This window comes from Chanodichthys erythropterus, chromosome 21 (assembly GCF_024489055.1).
Source record: "Chanodichthys erythropterus isolate Z2021 chromosome 21, ASM2448905v1, whole genome shotgun sequence".
Taxonomy (NCBI): Eukaryota; Metazoa; Chordata; class Actinopteri; order Cypriniformes; family Xenocyprididae; genus Chanodichthys; species Chanodichthys erythropterus.
This window is the reverse complement of record NC_090241.1, coordinates 31,982,328-31,999,340: the sequence shown is the minus strand read 5'-3', so window position 1 is coordinate 31,999,340 and position 17,013 is coordinate 31,982,328. Positions and strand designations below refer to the sequence as shown.

Below are 17,013 nucleotides of genomic sequence, written 5' to 3'. Positions count from 1 at the left end.
CCGGCCATCGCTCTACGTAATTACCTCCGGATGACGAGTTAAATAAAACGACCAAATTAGCATTACGTAGATATTTCCACCTGATTTTTTTAAGCAAGAACAACGTAAGAGGAAGTATGGCTGTCAGGGTTTTGACAGTCCAGACCTCTTTTAGCCTGTAATATTCAGTAGAATGAGTAATACACCCAACGTGAACCATTTATTTCACTGCAAAAATGTCAAACACCCTCACCCAAGCACTGTATATTTATGATTCTGGCCTTCAGGCTGAGTTACAGGCTATCTTGGGCTACCAGCAGCTCAGGTTTTTGTGTTACCTAAGTTGTTGCTTTTGAAATACTGCCACAGCATCAGAATTGCCTTTGTGACTAATGACTGACTGGAAAGAAAAAGAAGTTGCAAACATGTTAGCCGAAATTCCAAGGCTCCTTTTTTGTCTTTGTTCTATAATGGTTTCTCTCAGCCCTCTTACAGGCGAGCATAAAATCTAGGCTCTTTTTGATACTGTTGTGGTGTTTTCTCAGAGGACCTGTGTGGCATTTAGCTTCTGTTTCTTTTGCAGTGAGTTTTAAATAAGCAAAGCACAGTGCGACAAATCCACACAGATATCCAGTCTTTTGTCTCAACCAGTCATTTTAATAGGATGACTCTTCTTCAGTGAATTTTTCCCCCGTTAACAGGATTCAACAAATCTTGAGAGCACTATGGAGAGAGTTAAACTCTCAAGGGATGGTGTGAAGCTGTGAATTTGGAGGAGTTTCAACTGGAGCAGATGTGCAAGGACTAATGTGTGTTATTGATGCTTGGATTTTCCCTCTCCGCTGCTCTACTGTTTTGGTAGGTTGTTTCCTAAATCCTCGTTCAGTTGTTTTCTCACTTACTGCCTTTCCATTTTCTTTTCTACCCTGTCGCCCATTTGCAGTTCCCGTTTTTTTTTTTTTCCTCCCACACTCCCTCAAAGTGTCACCTATGCCTCTCACCTCCCATGTTATCATTAATAGTGGCATATCTATATTTGTTTGCTCTGATAAATTTTCCCTCTGAGGAGTTGAATTAAAATCTCAAGCTTTCAGTTTAATTTTATCTTGTAGCTCTGGGCTCTAGGCTAAGCTGTTGCTTGCACACAGTATGATGTCTCCATCACAACGTAAACAAAACATAGATGTGAAATGGGTGCATAAGCCCCACGGAGATATGGTAAATACCAGAGAAAAACATCTTTGTAATCCTTGCCCTAAGTGCTGCTTTCTGGCATTGTCTCACATCTTTGAGAGAGGAATGGCTGCTTGTGTGTGTGGTGTGAACTTTTGATATATGATTTTTCTTAAAAAACTATGTAATAGATATGAATACAGTTTTTAATCTCTCAAGATATTTGATGTACACATAAATAGTCCAACACGTTTTGTAATCTGACATTGCTATCAATTGAAATAATTTACTTAGTGTCCTTTAGTCTCAGCTTCAGACATCACGTCCACAGACTTTTGGCTTAACATCTGAAGCGTATGCACATGCACAAAATTGGAAACACTTCAGAAGTTTCAATGTCTGATTGGTGGAATTCTACAGGATTTCCGGAAGACGCGTGTGTGTCACTTTCTTTGAAGGGGTGGTTGATTATGATTTCACTTTTTTAACTTTAGTTAGTGTGTATTGTTGCTGTTTGAGCATAAACAACATTTACAAAGTTACGACACTCAAAGTTAAATGCAAATCAGGTGGAAATATCTAATGTTAAATTTCCTTTTAAAGAATTTGCTGTTTAAGGACTACAACAAACGGCTGGTAGGGACTACAATGAGCTTCTTCCCAGGTTAGTGACATCACTAACCCTAAAATTTACATAAACCCCGCCCCCAGGAACACGCAACAAAGGGGGCGAGGCCATGTTGGGCTGCTTTAGAGAAGAGGAAGAGTTGTTGTAGTAGAGTGTTGTTGCAATGCCGTCATTTTACGCCGGACTGCTTCACAAACGAGGGTCAAAAGATTAACATGACTAGTCAATGAGTTGAATCAACTCCACGGCAAGTTCATAAATTTATCCACTAATCCTTTAGAAACGTCCAGAGTCTCTCCATCAGTGTCCGACTCCGGTTTGAACAATGTAAGGCTGAACACCGTTACTGACAATTGTCATTTTGGCTGTGTGAGATTCTCAGCAGCTCATTTGCATTTAAAGGGACACACACAAAAATGGCACGTTTTTGCTCACACCCAAATAGGGGCAAAATTGACAAGCTATAATAAATGATCTGTGGGGTATTTTGAGCTGAAACTTCACAAACTCACTCTGGGGACATTTATATTACATCTTGTAAAAGGGGCATATGATTATAGGTCCCCTTTTATGGTCCGCCTGTAAACAAAACTGCCGTGATGCCAAACCCCCTTATGGAAGAGGAAAGCTGTTGTGTTTACAACTGTGACAATAAGAGCTTATCAGGATCAAATAAACACTGGATTTTCAAAAGTATGTGAAGTTCACGGCATAGACTCTTTAAAATACGTCCAATAGTTGTACACTCCAGTCTGTTATTGTTGGGACATTGACTTTAGACCCCTAAACATGATGCTGTACAAAATGAACTGTGATTGGTTGCTTTGCATGTCATTCAGATGCCCACTGGGCGGTCCTTGGCCAATGAAAGGGGATATAAAGTCCAGACCTTTTGCCGTTAGTCTGAAGGTCTGGATATATGAGTTTAAGTGGCCCTCTCAAAGTTACATACAAGACAATAGAGAGGTGCAGGTATGATGCCAGAACCCGGAGGTCTAATTCCGCTGGTTCCTTTGAGATTTTCCTATGGGATTTTATAATAGGGTTATTCACTTTATGAGTAACATAAAGCCTGTGGTAAACATAACTTGACAATACTTTGATGTTTTGTTCTACATTGTACACTGCACACACTCATACCCCAAGCTGTCTTATCTAGTTACTTGAGTTACTAAAATGTACGTTTTCAGAAATGAACATAACAGCTTCAAATTTTTAGTTTTTGCTATGGGTGTGTAATTTATGTTGTAGAACAAAACGTCCAAGTATAGTCAAGTTATGTTTACCGCAGGCTTTATTTTACACATAAATCAAAAAACCCCATTATAAAAACCCATAGGAAAAAATGATGACATACTACTATTTCTGCAGAAAAGAAATTGCATACTGTGTACAGTATGCAGTTTCCTTTCTGCAGAAATAGTAGTATATCAATATGTTATTCCAAACATAGTTATTTCACATACACTGCCTTCCAAATGTTTGGAAACTCCCTAGAAAAGTGGGGTTTTGGACAATATTGGCATGAATCCTTTTTAATTTGTGATAATTTTGCACTGATAAGGGACAACACAAATTACGAAAACATATTTTATTACATAAACAGTTTATACATAGAAAAAACGTACATTTTTGATTCATCAAAATATCCACCATTAGCAGCTATCTGACCTAAACTGGGTTCTAATTGGTTCATTGTATTCTAAACTTAATTGGCAATCAAATGTTGAAGCTATTAAGGTGTGCTGACCCAAAAATCTTTTACAAACCTGGGCCAAGTTTAAACCAGTAACCAGGCATCACAGCTGGCATGACATGTATATATTGCCATTATTACGTAATCAAAATGAAAATTATTATTGCTGGTCTTCAATGATAATATCAAGTTACTTTAATGTATTTGCACCAAAAAATGATAAGGATTTATGCTGATATCGTCCAAAACCACAATTTGCCAGGGGTGTTTCCAAACTTTTTGAGGGCAGTGTAGTATTTATAAAAACCCAGCAAACACAGAATGTTGTGACAACATTCTGAAATGGTTGACATTATTGTCTGAAGGTTGATTTTTTTTACGGCGGTTCTGAACCATAAATTAAAATTATACTTGGGATGTATGGACAACAACTGCACAACATGTAGGCTACACATCATGGTGCTGAACCGAGGTGCAAATGAATGTAATGTAATAAATGTAATACATTTGTAGGGTTTGAGCACTGGATAGAAGCACTATATAAATAACTTTCAATTGATAGCTAGTCATGTGATGTCAACATGTACAATAAAACAGCTACAAGTAGTGTAAAACTATATATTACATTCTTCTCTTTCTTATATTTGTACTATTTTATGCCTGTCACTAAAAAGGTTGTGTATTATTTCACGTTGCAATAAAAACAGTTTTTTTCTAGAAGGCTGCTGGACTCTTCATCTCATGTGAGTAAATATAATTTTAATGCTATTTATCAAAATACTGTTCATTACTTACGTGTGCAACTTTTTAATTAGTAAATGACTGAGTTTAATTAGAAAATTACTGAGTGCACCTTTAAGTACACAGGCTACATGATGTGTCTCCCCCCGCGCAGTCGCAATGGTTTGCTCCACACCAGCGCTGTTTATACTGTGGAACCGCTGCTTCCCCCAGTCACTGCGCCGCTGACAGCTCCTCCTCACTCACTAGCTCTTGTTGCTCTTTCAACATTTTTACTCTCTGACATTTTCACCGGTGAGTACTTTCTTTTCATTTTCCCTTTTCTTCATCTTTACATCTTTTCTACATCCTCTTTTGTTTTGAGAAGTGCGTGAATTTTGTTCTTCTTCTGAATTCAACTGACAGCCGGTTTTTAACGTTTTACCTTCTTGGAGAGGGGGAACGTCAGGTTTTGGTTAACTTTGGTTAACATTAGTCAACTCTTGAGTGTATTCGTTTCTTTATTTTGTACAATATCCTGTAGAGGAGCAAGTGCTGGACACGATTTTGTTTTGCTTTTGAATATTTTTTTTTTCTTTCGTTCTTTGTATTTATCAGTTGGACGTTTACATGCTGTTCCTGACGAATTACTTCAATGAGAACATTTTTCTTATTTTTTTATTTTCTCAGTTTTGAGAGAACAGTTATGTTTTAATTTTTTTTTTTTTTTTTTTTTTTTTTTTTTTTAATTGATCAAAATGATATATTTTTTTCTGTGTGGACTGATGTGATGTCAGTGTGTCTTGGAGCGCGTGTCAATGCAGCGCGCGACTCCTCCACTGCAGATCTCTGCGAACATTTAAACACGTCTGGACTGTTGAATAACACCCTACACCTGCTATTCTACAGCAGTTATCCATGTTATTCTGCCGCAAATTTGGACATGCGTTGACTTGATTTAGTTTATTGAGGTCTGTTTAACAGGGGCGAAATGTGTGTTTTTTCCGTTTTAAAAAAAAAGCTGATAAAAGTAAATGTCTTTTCCCAAGATTTGTCAGACAAAGAATGTTTTTTAAGTTGTTCATGTATGCTGGTATAAACTTTAATTACTGAATGCTTTTATAAAAGTGACATATTTTACGTTTTTATGCTGATATTTCTACAAATATTCTGTATTAAATGTGTATAGCCTATAAAAGAATATGGGAAAACTAACTGGTCTGGATTTTGTTGATGTGTTAGGAAAATGCATATACTGTAATAACACATATTAAAAGGTGGTGTCATTGTCAAAGACATTGTTTACACATATTAGCAGTAGGGACACCAAAGACACCCTATTTGTGGAATGACTCTTCAAGCATGTTGTGAAATTGCTTCTGTGGATTTCTGGCTGTGTCTCAAAACGTAGTGAGCTGTCTACTTAGGCAGCATTTTGGGGCATCATAGGCATGCGCAGCAGTGCACAACAGACTGGAAACATATTATATAATCCCAAAAATGTAGTCTAGATCAGCCACCTTGTTTTACCTTGTTTTATCTTACAAGATTCTTGCAAGTCAGCTGTAGCTTTTTAATTGCATCTAATTAGAAGTGCAACAGTTTGATCTGTAGAAAATGTAACTGGATTAATAAAGATTTGTGATGTGCAACGACTTGGTTTGAAATGCAATGTCCCTGAACTAAAATAAAAATATGTATATATTCAGAACTAAGGTATGTTTGTTTGTCATGTTCAGCCTAAAGGAGCATAACTGAACACTTGTAAAAATGTGAGTGATGGAGAACAAAAAAGGTTGAAGATATAAGTCATATTTCTGCCCTCGCTGCCACTTCAGCTGCCACAAGACTTTATTTGGAGGTCTATTATTGCATGAATCCAGGTTTTTTTTTTTTTTTTTTTTTTTACCACACGGTTTCTTTTTTTTAAAAAGCATACGGTTTGACCTTCCAAACACAGTGAAGCACTTTAAGCCATTTGTTCACTCTTTTCTACAGCAATGCTTTGTATTGCTCATGGCTTTCTGTTGATGCACTATTTTTGTTCATAAAAGTATTTAAAGGACTCTATTATATGTATGTTGTCATGGTATTAAAGGAATATTCCGGGTTATGCACAAGTTAACGTCTTTGTCATTAAGTTGTGAATAACAGAATATTCCTTTAAGGCAGAGATGTGACTGTAGTTTTTTTGGGGTGATTTTTGTTGTTTTGGTTGGTCCATTATGGTCTTTCTCCATTTGTACTGCCGTTAGCTGATCTAGGGCATTAGTTGCCTACCTCAAGGACAGCCAACTCAAGTTGACTACTTACAGCTACTGAATTCAAATAACAGAAAGCGGTGCCAGCACGATAAATGAGGCTTTAATATAATGAGGTCATGCCTTCAATTTAAATTAAAACCTACACATTAAGACAAAATTCACAGAGTTTATATGTTTAAAATATAGTAAAATATGTTTGTGTGTATATGTGTATATATATATATATATATATATATATATATATATATATATATATATATATATATATATATATATATATATATATATATAATATACTATTTAGATTTTTATCCAAAGCAGCTTATTCAAAATAGTTGAAATGATGAATCCAGGGAGAAAATAATGCAAAAAGCAGTACCGATTTTTTACAATTTACTGATCAGTGATTTATTCAGAAGCTTCACATTAGTGTGTGTTCACACTTGTCAGAAGGTGGTCTTCTATTGCTATTAATTATTTCTCAACTTCTAGAAATGTACTTTATATTGTTAAGGTCATATGCTTTGTCTTGTGACTATACCAATGTTCAAGATACTAACTATACCCCTGCTTTAAGTAGTTAGCAACACCACTGATGGGACATTGACATGGCAGTTGTATATATTTGGATTAGCTTGCAGCTTTGTTGTGAAAAGTTCAGATTTTATTAGTCATTATACTTTCTTCTTCCATCAAAAGCCAGTGGCAAAAATCACTTTAAGCCAGCTAAATGTCAGGAATATTAAAGTCTCATGGGTATTTTTATGTTTTCAAACTTTTTCACATTCTGGCCATACTCATATTTTTGAAATATCAAAAATTAAAAAAAGATGATCAGACTAAATAATTAGTTCTGTCAAATCAAAAATTAAGCACATCATGAATTAGAAATTTAGATTACATGTACATGAAAGTTTTATGAGTAAATTGGCTGTTATGCTGGTAACACACTCTAGGTCTCTGTGATGTGTAATGAATTCAGTCAGCCAGTCAGAGGAAATCACAACCTCGTTATTTCACCCACATAATCCAACACACACACACACACACACACACACACACACACACACACACACACACACACAAACACACACACACACCATAGTGCTCCTGTAGTTGCATGTGGATGTAAACCATTACTGCTAGTACTGGTTTCTTATCACACTGTAAAAAATGCATGTAATTTTAACAGAAAAAGAAGTAAACCTGTCATTTTGCTGTAAAATGTTGTATATATAATCCATTATATATAATTTAAGCAAATGGTAATAGTGTTAAAATGTTGTGTTAGAATTAATGTGAAAAAATAATTGTGTTTTAATTTCCCTGCATGAAACATCACATTTGTTTGGGTTTTATTTAAAAAGATTTCCTTTTATAAATTGTCTATACATTCGATTGTTTTATGTGCATTTTATGTTATTTAGTTAGTTTATTGCATTGTTCCAATAATGTTTGTGTTTGTTATTACAGTAACTTACAGATTTTATGCTCAAGTGGTTTGTATATTATGTTAGATAACATTCTATAATTTAATGCTAAAATACTGTATATAGTCACCAAAATGCCATTTTCTAATATTTGTAACATCACCACTGTGTTTTTATGGTACAGTACTGCCAACCACAATATGTTTTTATTGATTTATTTATTAAAGAATTTGACCATTTGATTCTAAATATTTGGCATTTCAGCTTCAGTGTTTGATGTCGCCTAACATTTCTTTTTCAGTTAATGTTACTGACTGATGTTTTGGGAAGGATGCGTGGCGTGACTGTGTCAGTGCTTATTGCAGCAGGGGGCAGTGGCTGAGCACACGGGATATTGTATGACTGGAATGCTCCTCAAATGTCAGTGGCTGCCGCCACCCAAACAACTAATCCCACGATAAAGCCCTTGCGACACATTCAGAATTAAACATCAGAACTGTGCTCAGATTGATCGTCCTCCGCTTGAGTCTACATTTGGCTGGCCTTGATGTGAAACAGGCTTATGTTTGTCAGCATCTTCATGATTGAATTGATGGAATATCTCAAGTTACTTTTGAGTTATGCTGTCAATGGAAGTTTCCATTAGGCGTGACTACGGAGGAGGAATCTTCAAGGGTCAAAATAGAGACATTGGAATGAAAATGTGGTGTTGTTTCATTGGAAAATTCCATAGTAAAAGTAAAATTGCTTGTGAACTGGAAAATAAATTTCATCATGCCTTATTGTTACACTTACAAACCCTTGTACCATAACTATTTAAATCCACATTCTGCACTGTGTTACAGAGATGAATTATGCCTCAAATCACGTAGCTTGCACTTTTTTAGTGATCTGGCTTGCGGTTTTCACCCGGTGGGTGAAAAATTCCCATAGACCAGGGGTATCCAAACCTGCTCCTGGAGGGCCTCTGTCCCATATTTTAGCCCCAACTTTCCTCAACAAACCTGCCTGGAAGTTTATGCCTAGTAAGATCTTGATCAGCTGGTTCAGGTGTTGGGGTTAGAGCTAAATTCTGTAGGACAGTGGCCCTCTGGGAGCAGGATTGGATACCCCTGCCATAGACTCACATTGATATGCTCTTTTGACCTGTGCTAATAAGTAACCATTCAGAAAACCCTAGCAACTGCATAGCAACACCCTGGTAACCACCCACAACATTGATGCAGTAAGGTCTGCACTGAAAAAGTAGTATTATTCTTGTGTTCTCATGTTCAGCTGCTGAAATCATGCTACTAAAAGTATTTGCTTTGTTTTTGAACTGCAGGATCCCTCACACAGTCCAGGTCACTAGCGTTGGGAACAAGCAGCATATCCACATCCGTCCCCTGGTCACAGAAGAGATCTGAGAGGTACGTGCAACTTCGGTTCCCAAGCCTGAGTCTCTACAAACATAGACTTAGCCCTGTTTGATCTGAGCAGAGATGTTAAAGTTCAGCGTTTACTGACAAATGTTAACAGGGCTTTTGTGCAGAACTCTCATTGGGCCCAAAGCAGCATGCAAATACTGAGAGGGGATTTTAAAGCCCCTGTATTTTTTACACACATATTATAAGGGCCTGTTCACACAGAATGCATTTTTGCGCTGATTTTTAGTTGTTTTTCTTTGTAGACATGCACTAGATGGATGTCTTTGATCGTTATACATTTTTAAAGAGGACGTATTATGCCTTTTTTACATTATCAACTTTCTTTAATGTTGTTGTTTGAGCATGAAAAAGTCAGCCCAACGGGAATTATTCTCTATATCAGTAAGAACTGTTTCTGAACTCCCTGAAACGCCTTGATTGTAGTCTTGAGTTTTCCTCTGGGAACGTACACATCACAATATTCCTCATTTAAATAATTCCCACCAAAGGCAAATGCTAAATAAAGGGCGATGCCTGATAGATTTGCATTAGTAGTGTGTAGTTACTATGTCCAAGAGACACTGTTTTTTCCACCATGGATCTAATGGTAAGAGGTGTAACATTTCTAAAACACACTCAAAGTGGTTGACCTATGACAACACACTGGTATAGCCGACCAATCAGAGCACATTGTGCTTTTCTTTATGGAGACAAGAACTAAACAGAGCATTACTGACATACAGGGAAGAGAAGTGCTGCAACAATGTCAAATATATGAAAAATAATGTTTTTTTGAACAATTAAGCATGAAAACCTATTCTAGTAGAGCCCAAAACCAAAATCAAGACTTTGTAAAAGGACATAATATGTCCCCTTTAAGACGCCATGTCAAGTTGCAATCGGATACTATTGTGTGGCATCTCGCATTGCGTTCTGTGTGAATGGCGCCTAATATTGCTAAAAACTGGTTTGATGGAACTTTTTTTGTGGTTAGTTGATGTCTTTATTCTGTGTTGAGCTGTTGATTTCAGCAGGTCTTCCATTATTGGTTTATCACTCTTGTGATCTGAATTGGTGTGTCAGATTTGGAAGCATTAAAATGTTAAAGATGTTGAATTTTAGAAAACCAGAATGCAGAAAAGTATTCACAGACAGAAGTTGTTTCTAAATGGCTATTAAAAAAAGGGCACACCCCCTAACTTTTTATGCTCTTTGCAAAGCCTATAGGGCAGTCACTGAGACTGAGACTGAGGTGTATTTTCTCAGGACACCTATTTCAGTGATATTCCTCAGATACAGTACAGCACATTTTATATGTGGTATTAAACACATTGCTTACAGCACCTTTAAAGTTTAATAGCCAAGGCATAAGGAAAAATATCACAAATGGGATCTCTAATATCTAGTTGTTTTACCTGAACAGTAGACAGAGATTAAAGGCAGTGCAAATGGCGAGTTTGCTAAAGTTTCCTTCTTTGTAGAAGAAGTTCTCATCTAAAATCTCATATCTAAAGTCTCCTCTAGAGTTTCACAAGGGTTCATAGTGAGTGCTCAGATTTGCCAAGATACCAAAGTCTGCAATCAATCTTCAAGACCAAGACTTTCAAGACCAAATTGTCTGAGCTATGCTACACCCATTAATTTTTATAGCTTTTTAGTATTATTGTGTCAACAGTTGTCTCATTTATGTCTATTTTCTATTTCTCCTTGAGACAAAGTTGATACTAAAATGAAATATTCCTAATATTCTGAGCTGAGCAACCTCTAAGCAATAAAGTTGTCCTTTTGTTTTAATAATACAGCATGCTTATACTTCTAGACTGCACATATTAAGCTGAACTGAAAGGGTTTGTGAATGCGATTTTGTGTTTATAAAATCTGTGTAGTATGTAATTAAATTTGATCTTTTCAATGCATGTATATAAAATCACTCTTCATTCAGTCACTAAACGGCAAACAATCTTGTAATTTTGAGAATATGATTTGCAAATTTGTTTTGAATGTGGGTGGGCTGAGTATTTTTAGATGAACTGAGCTAAATGTGTTTGGCATGAAAGTCTTGAATGAGCATTAATTAGAGGAAGCACTGCAACAAGGTCGAGCTTGGTTTGGCGTTTTAGACAAGAATGTCTGGAACGAGGGTCTTGATGAAAGTGTTTTGAATGGTAAATGTGCATCGGAGATGTGGTGAGCAGATCCCAGCAGTGATTCCAGCATCTCTCTCTCTCTAATCAGCACCACAGGCACGTGAATTATAGATTCACCTCTGTGAAAATTTCATGAAATTGTTATTCATGCGTTCAAATATGTCAAACATCGACTGCAACATTGGCCAGAGAGCATGGCAAATCCTGCTTACTAAGAGAGAGAGAGAGAGGAGGCTAAAGGAAGCCATACACTGCTTCTCTTAAGTTAAATTAGCAGTCAGAATTCATTCATATCTACGGAAGGGAATACAAGAACTTCTTTTGAAGTCAGTTTCATGAGCTATTTCCATCACCTGCCTCACCAGGACTGCAATTAGTCCCATGCTTTGCCAATCAGACACAATTATGTACGTTCAGTAAAAGCATATTTTTTAAAGTAAGAACTAAATGAGCTTGAAGTGAATATATCCGATGTGTTTCACGGAAATGGGTAAGCCTTTCCTTGGAACGCTACATGGGGGGCCGCAGCCAAGGGTTAAATTGGGATTTTGGAGGTGGGCGAAAGCATAATTACTTCCTTTTAAAAGTTTTTATTCAGTAGGATTTTTTTTTTTTTTTAAGAAAGAAATTAATGCTTTTATTCAGCAAAATCCATTAAATGGATCAAAAGTGACAGTAAAACATTACTGAAGAAAGATTACAAAAGATTTCAGTTTCAAATAAATGTTGTTGTTTTGAACTTAATATTGTTTGTAATCACATGAATAAATTAAATCTATTTGTATTTTTTCAAAAATAATTATTAAAATGTAAATATTAAAAAAAAAAAAAAAAAATTTTTAGATCAAATAAATGCATCCTTGGTGAGCAGAAGAAGAAGACCCCAAATGTTGAAGCTTTTTGTTGTTATTATGTACGTATAAGGTGTTTACAGTAAGGCACTTTTTGCTACAAAATGAACAACCCTCCACAAAAAGCATAATAAAATAAACACACTCAAATGGATCAATATACAAATATTATATATGGGGTATGTGTCAGTCTGGCTCAGTTTAACCCTGGCCTGTGGCTTATTTACAAAAGTGGTCTTGTTCATTGTACAAAGCTCATGACAGTGGTCAATTTTGCTAGATGAAGAGAACATTTATTTGATGGATGAAATTCCAGTGAGCTTTAAGCCAAGTCATATGTTTATTATATATTGCTGGGTGTTTTTCTATCAATAATAAATGCTCTTTTCCTGCAGTATTTGCTGAAAGGAATATTTTCTATATAAGAAGGCCTGACCTCTGCCATGAGTTATGGGTTAATTTAGGCTTCCTCATGCTCTCTCTCTCTGTGTGTGTGTGTGTGTGTGTGTGTGTGTGTGTGTTTGCGTGCGTGTGTGTGCATGCGTGTGTGTGTGTGTGTGTGTGTTTAGTGATGTATTACACAGACACTGTACCCCCGCTATCTCTCACTCTTTGCACCAGCTTGTCTAAAAGAAACACAGAAAACACAAACATTTCTAATGAAATATTTAACATTCTGGCACCTAAGGAGAATTGCTGCTAGTGTTAGACTTTATAATAAGGACATAATTTTCACAAATATTTGCTGCATTCCTGTGTAATATTCGCATTATTTCAATTCCAATTTTTTATTTTTTTTTGGCAGGGGATAAGAGATGGAAAATGCACCTCACTGTATGACTCAAGTTCTCAAAGACATTAGAAGTATCTTGTACTATTCAGCTATTTTCTTGAAATAACAGCACTTAGAGATGCGTGTGAGAGTGTCACATCATTTGCTTATTATCAGCCAGTGATTGTCAACATGTCTTGCAAAGTGTTTCATCTTTGTGTTTGCTGGCACTTATTGAATGAAGCAAAATACAGTATCAAAAATATATGTTTTCACATTGTATCATTCTGGGTTTAAAGTCTGAAACATAATTGCCATTATTCTTTTTCTACTTTGCTTACTGTAAGTTTACTGGGTTTTTTCTATAGAAAAAAAAGGCTATTTCACATGAGTTTCAGAAGAGATCAGTGGCAATCTGCATGGTCTGCAATCAAATGTCAGAGATCTCAATGTGAGTGTAAATATTTCTAAGCTATGTTATTCACAATTTTATAGCTCTTTACTCTTAGTGTACTGTATGTCACCTTTGGACTCATTTGTTTATATTTTTATTTCTTCCAAGAATAATCAGACAAATTTGATATTTTAGGGTGCGTTCACACTTGTCATGTTTGGTTCGATTAAAACGAACCCTGGTGCGATTGCTCGGTTAGTTCGGTTCATTTGAACATAATGTGAACGCTGCCATCCGAATCCTGGTGCGCACCAAACAAGCGGACTGAGACCGCTGAAAAGATGGGTCTTGGTCCGCTTTCAAACGAACTCTGGTGCGGTTCGAATGATATATGAACGCAACACGGACCAAAGACATGTAACCGAACCAAAAACAGGAAGACAAGACCCTAAAAAGGACAGAATCCTCACGCATGTCGGTTTTTCTTGTCATAGTCGCGAGTTTGCCCATCACAGGCATAGACGTGCATCTCCATGCAGCAGATCGTTTGTGTCTGTGACGGATTGATTCCCGCCGGTGTTTTGACTACTTTACACATTTTATAAGCTCTTCACAGGTTCCCAGCTGGCCAAAATACCATCAAATGCAGGCTACGCACCGCTACGAGTGCATTTACCTCAGAAAACATCCATTGTTTTGGATGTTCGGTAAGTTCCGTCTCAAAATAGGCAATACGTCATAAAATCCGACCAATCACGTTGTGTATGTATCCCTATGACTTAAGGTTCGGTATCTTTTGGTTCGGTGATAAAATCGCCAATGTGAACGCTAACCGGACCAGGACTAAATGCTTTTTTTTCTTCTTTGGTCCGGACCAAATGAACCAAACGAACCGAACTACAAGTGTGAACGCACCTAATGAAAGCGAATGAACTGAAAACTCATTTAAGTTTAAACAGTTAGTCTCCTGGGCTATAAAAGAGCAATCTCTGAACAACAAAACAATGTATATGCACAACAGCAATGCAGTAACATGCAACAGTGTCTTATAACATTTAATAAATGCTAAAAGCTGTGATTACATTTTGGGTGATACAATAGAGATGCATTTAGTAAATGCATTTCTGCCAAGCTCTGGTGGTGCACGTTCATGTCAGGTTCTATAGTTCATGAGTCATTGCTCGTACCCCCCGGGGTCAAGCTTTTGAATTAATGAAGGAACCCTTTGCTGCTACAATATGACGTCTGACAAGACTTTTGCCATTCTGTGCCAAAGACCTTTAGTCTCTCGCTGCTGCTTTTCAGCTCTTATTGGACAAGCTTATTGTCTATGTGACTATAACACATACAGCAAAACATATATTTTTTAGATTATGAAAAATATTTCAAAATATGCTAATATATTTATGTATTATTACATTGGAAGCTTAAAAGGGAAGTGAAACTAATTTTAGCAAGGAATTTGTTAGTTTGTGTATAATGTTCTATAGAGGTTAAAAGACTTCAATGCTGAGTCTCAGTTTCTGTTTTTGATTGACTTTTTGCTGGCACAGCCCAAGTCATATCCCATCATGCCTTTCTTCTCTTCATTGTGTCATCTTGTCTGAACCAATTTGGCAAAGAATGGAGCATTACAAGCTTTTATTGCGCATCAAATAAAAGCTTGCTTTGCCGTCTACAGTATCGAACATGTTGGTATAGCCCACTGTTGTCAGTCAGCTTCAGCGGGGCTCAGAAGTACACAAGCCCTCCATTTTCTCCAATATCTCTGGCTCAGGCCTAATCAGGCATGACTGATCCTTGAATCATTTACAAGAGGAACCGTTCCGTCGCATTGGAATTCTGTTTTTTTTTGGCAGCTTGTTTCTGCCAACAAACAACACGCACGGATGAAGACCTTTGAAAGCCTCACATCCAGAAGAGCAGCTTACTGTATGTGGTCTTGGGTAAGAAAAGATGTCTTAGTGTGCAGTCCCCATCTTTGGCACACAGATTCATTTCAGGGTATTTACCAGATGAGACACGTATTGAGCTTTAAAATATCTTCTCTTCAGGAACATGAATCTGGTCCCTTCAGATCTCAGACTTTGCTGTATTCTGTCTGGTTGCAGGGTCATTCCTCTTCTGCATACCTTTTGAAGTCTGTAACTCATAAATATTTAATATGTTGTTGTTGTAATCTATGGAAGTATTTCATTAAAATGGTGTATCAGACTTTCAGGAATATGATTTGGTGTTTTTGCTGTTAAAGCATAAACAACATCTGCAAAGTTACGACTCTCAAAGTTTAATGCAAAAGGAGTGCGAGGTTCAATTCAACCCTGGATTTGCACAAAATATTAACATGACGGCACATGCTAGTCGATGAGTTGAATCAGCTCAACAGCAACTACATAAATTTTATCCACTAACCATTCAGAAACGTCCAGTTGCATTCTATAAGTTGTAACTTCTTCCTGAGTCTCTCCATCAGTGTCTGACTCCGGTTTGAACAATGTAAGGCTGAACACCGTTACTGACAATCCTCATTTTGGCTGCGTGAGATTCTCCAGCTTTGTTGTTGTTGAGCAACCGAAGCATGAGCTGTTAAATCTCCGCCCTCTTCTGGAAAGCTGGGAGCAGCAGCTAATTTGCATTTAAAGGGACACGCACAAAAACGGCGTGTTTTTATAAATTTTACAAAATTTGACAAACTATAATAAATGTTATGTGGGGTATTTTGAGCTATAACTTTCTGGGGACACCAGAGACTTGTATTACATCTTGTAAAAGGGGCATTAATAATACAAACAATATTCCGACAGTTAAATTTATATTATGTCTTTATTAATTAGACAATATAGATGAAGGAACTTTTGTTAAGATATCAAGGATACAGTAAAAACATATTTACCAAGTAAAACAACATTTGCAAGAAAACATTTTGATTAGAGAAAAGGCAAATTATTCACAGTAATCAAATTCATTGTTAAAATGTATTAATAGTATAAAATAAAAAATTACAAATGCATCCCCATATTCACTTACGGTAATTGTAATAGAATTAACCTAACTAATTTCTAATCATCCAAAAAAATAAAAGTTGAATTTTTAATATTTTATCCAATACATTTATACATGCATAGTAAATATGGTTTTACTGACTGGTGTAGTTCACATTATTTTTCATGACATTTGCAAAATGTGTGCAATTATGCACAGGTAGTATAAAATGTGTAATTTTGAGTAAATTGGCCATCTGCAGTCCAATCATAAATTGATTCAGGAATAGCACATTACATCATTGAAAAACGTTTACCTCTATCCTCAGGTATAGCGTGTAATCCTGAAGGAGAATGAATGAGTGCGTGTTGCTGTCCTGTTATCACTAGTGGCTGTATCTGATAGGGAAATCACCACTTAATGGGAAGATAATGTGTCAATTAATTCTCCTTTAATGGCAGCAGAAAAAGGTGAAAAGAAAAGAAGATAATTGTGTTACTTTGGGCTCAGCTCTTTTGTTCTTGTCAATGCTAAGACATCCAAGTCATGTGTATCTGCTGCTGTCTTGGGT

General features: G+C 36.5%; 1 protein-coding gene across 6 annotated transcripts in view; it reads left to right on the top strand.

Moving 5' to 3' along the window:
- The first annotated feature begins 4,414 nt into the window (after window positions 1-4,414).
- The window catches only part of raly (RALY heterogeneous nuclear ribonucleoprotein), a 97,539-nt gene continuing 84,940 nt past the window's right edge, over window positions 4,415-17,013 (top strand). For 5 of the 6 annotated variants that reach the window (XM_067374324.1, XM_067374323.1, XM_067374322.1 and 2 more), the window contains exons 1-2: window positions 4,415-4,511; window positions 9,215-9,299. The gene's annotated coding sequence lies outside the window, so the exon portion shown is untranslated. The remainder of the gene's footprint in view (window positions 4,512-9,214; window positions 9,300-17,013) is intronic. The other variant, XM_067374319.1, reaches the window with a different exon arrangement.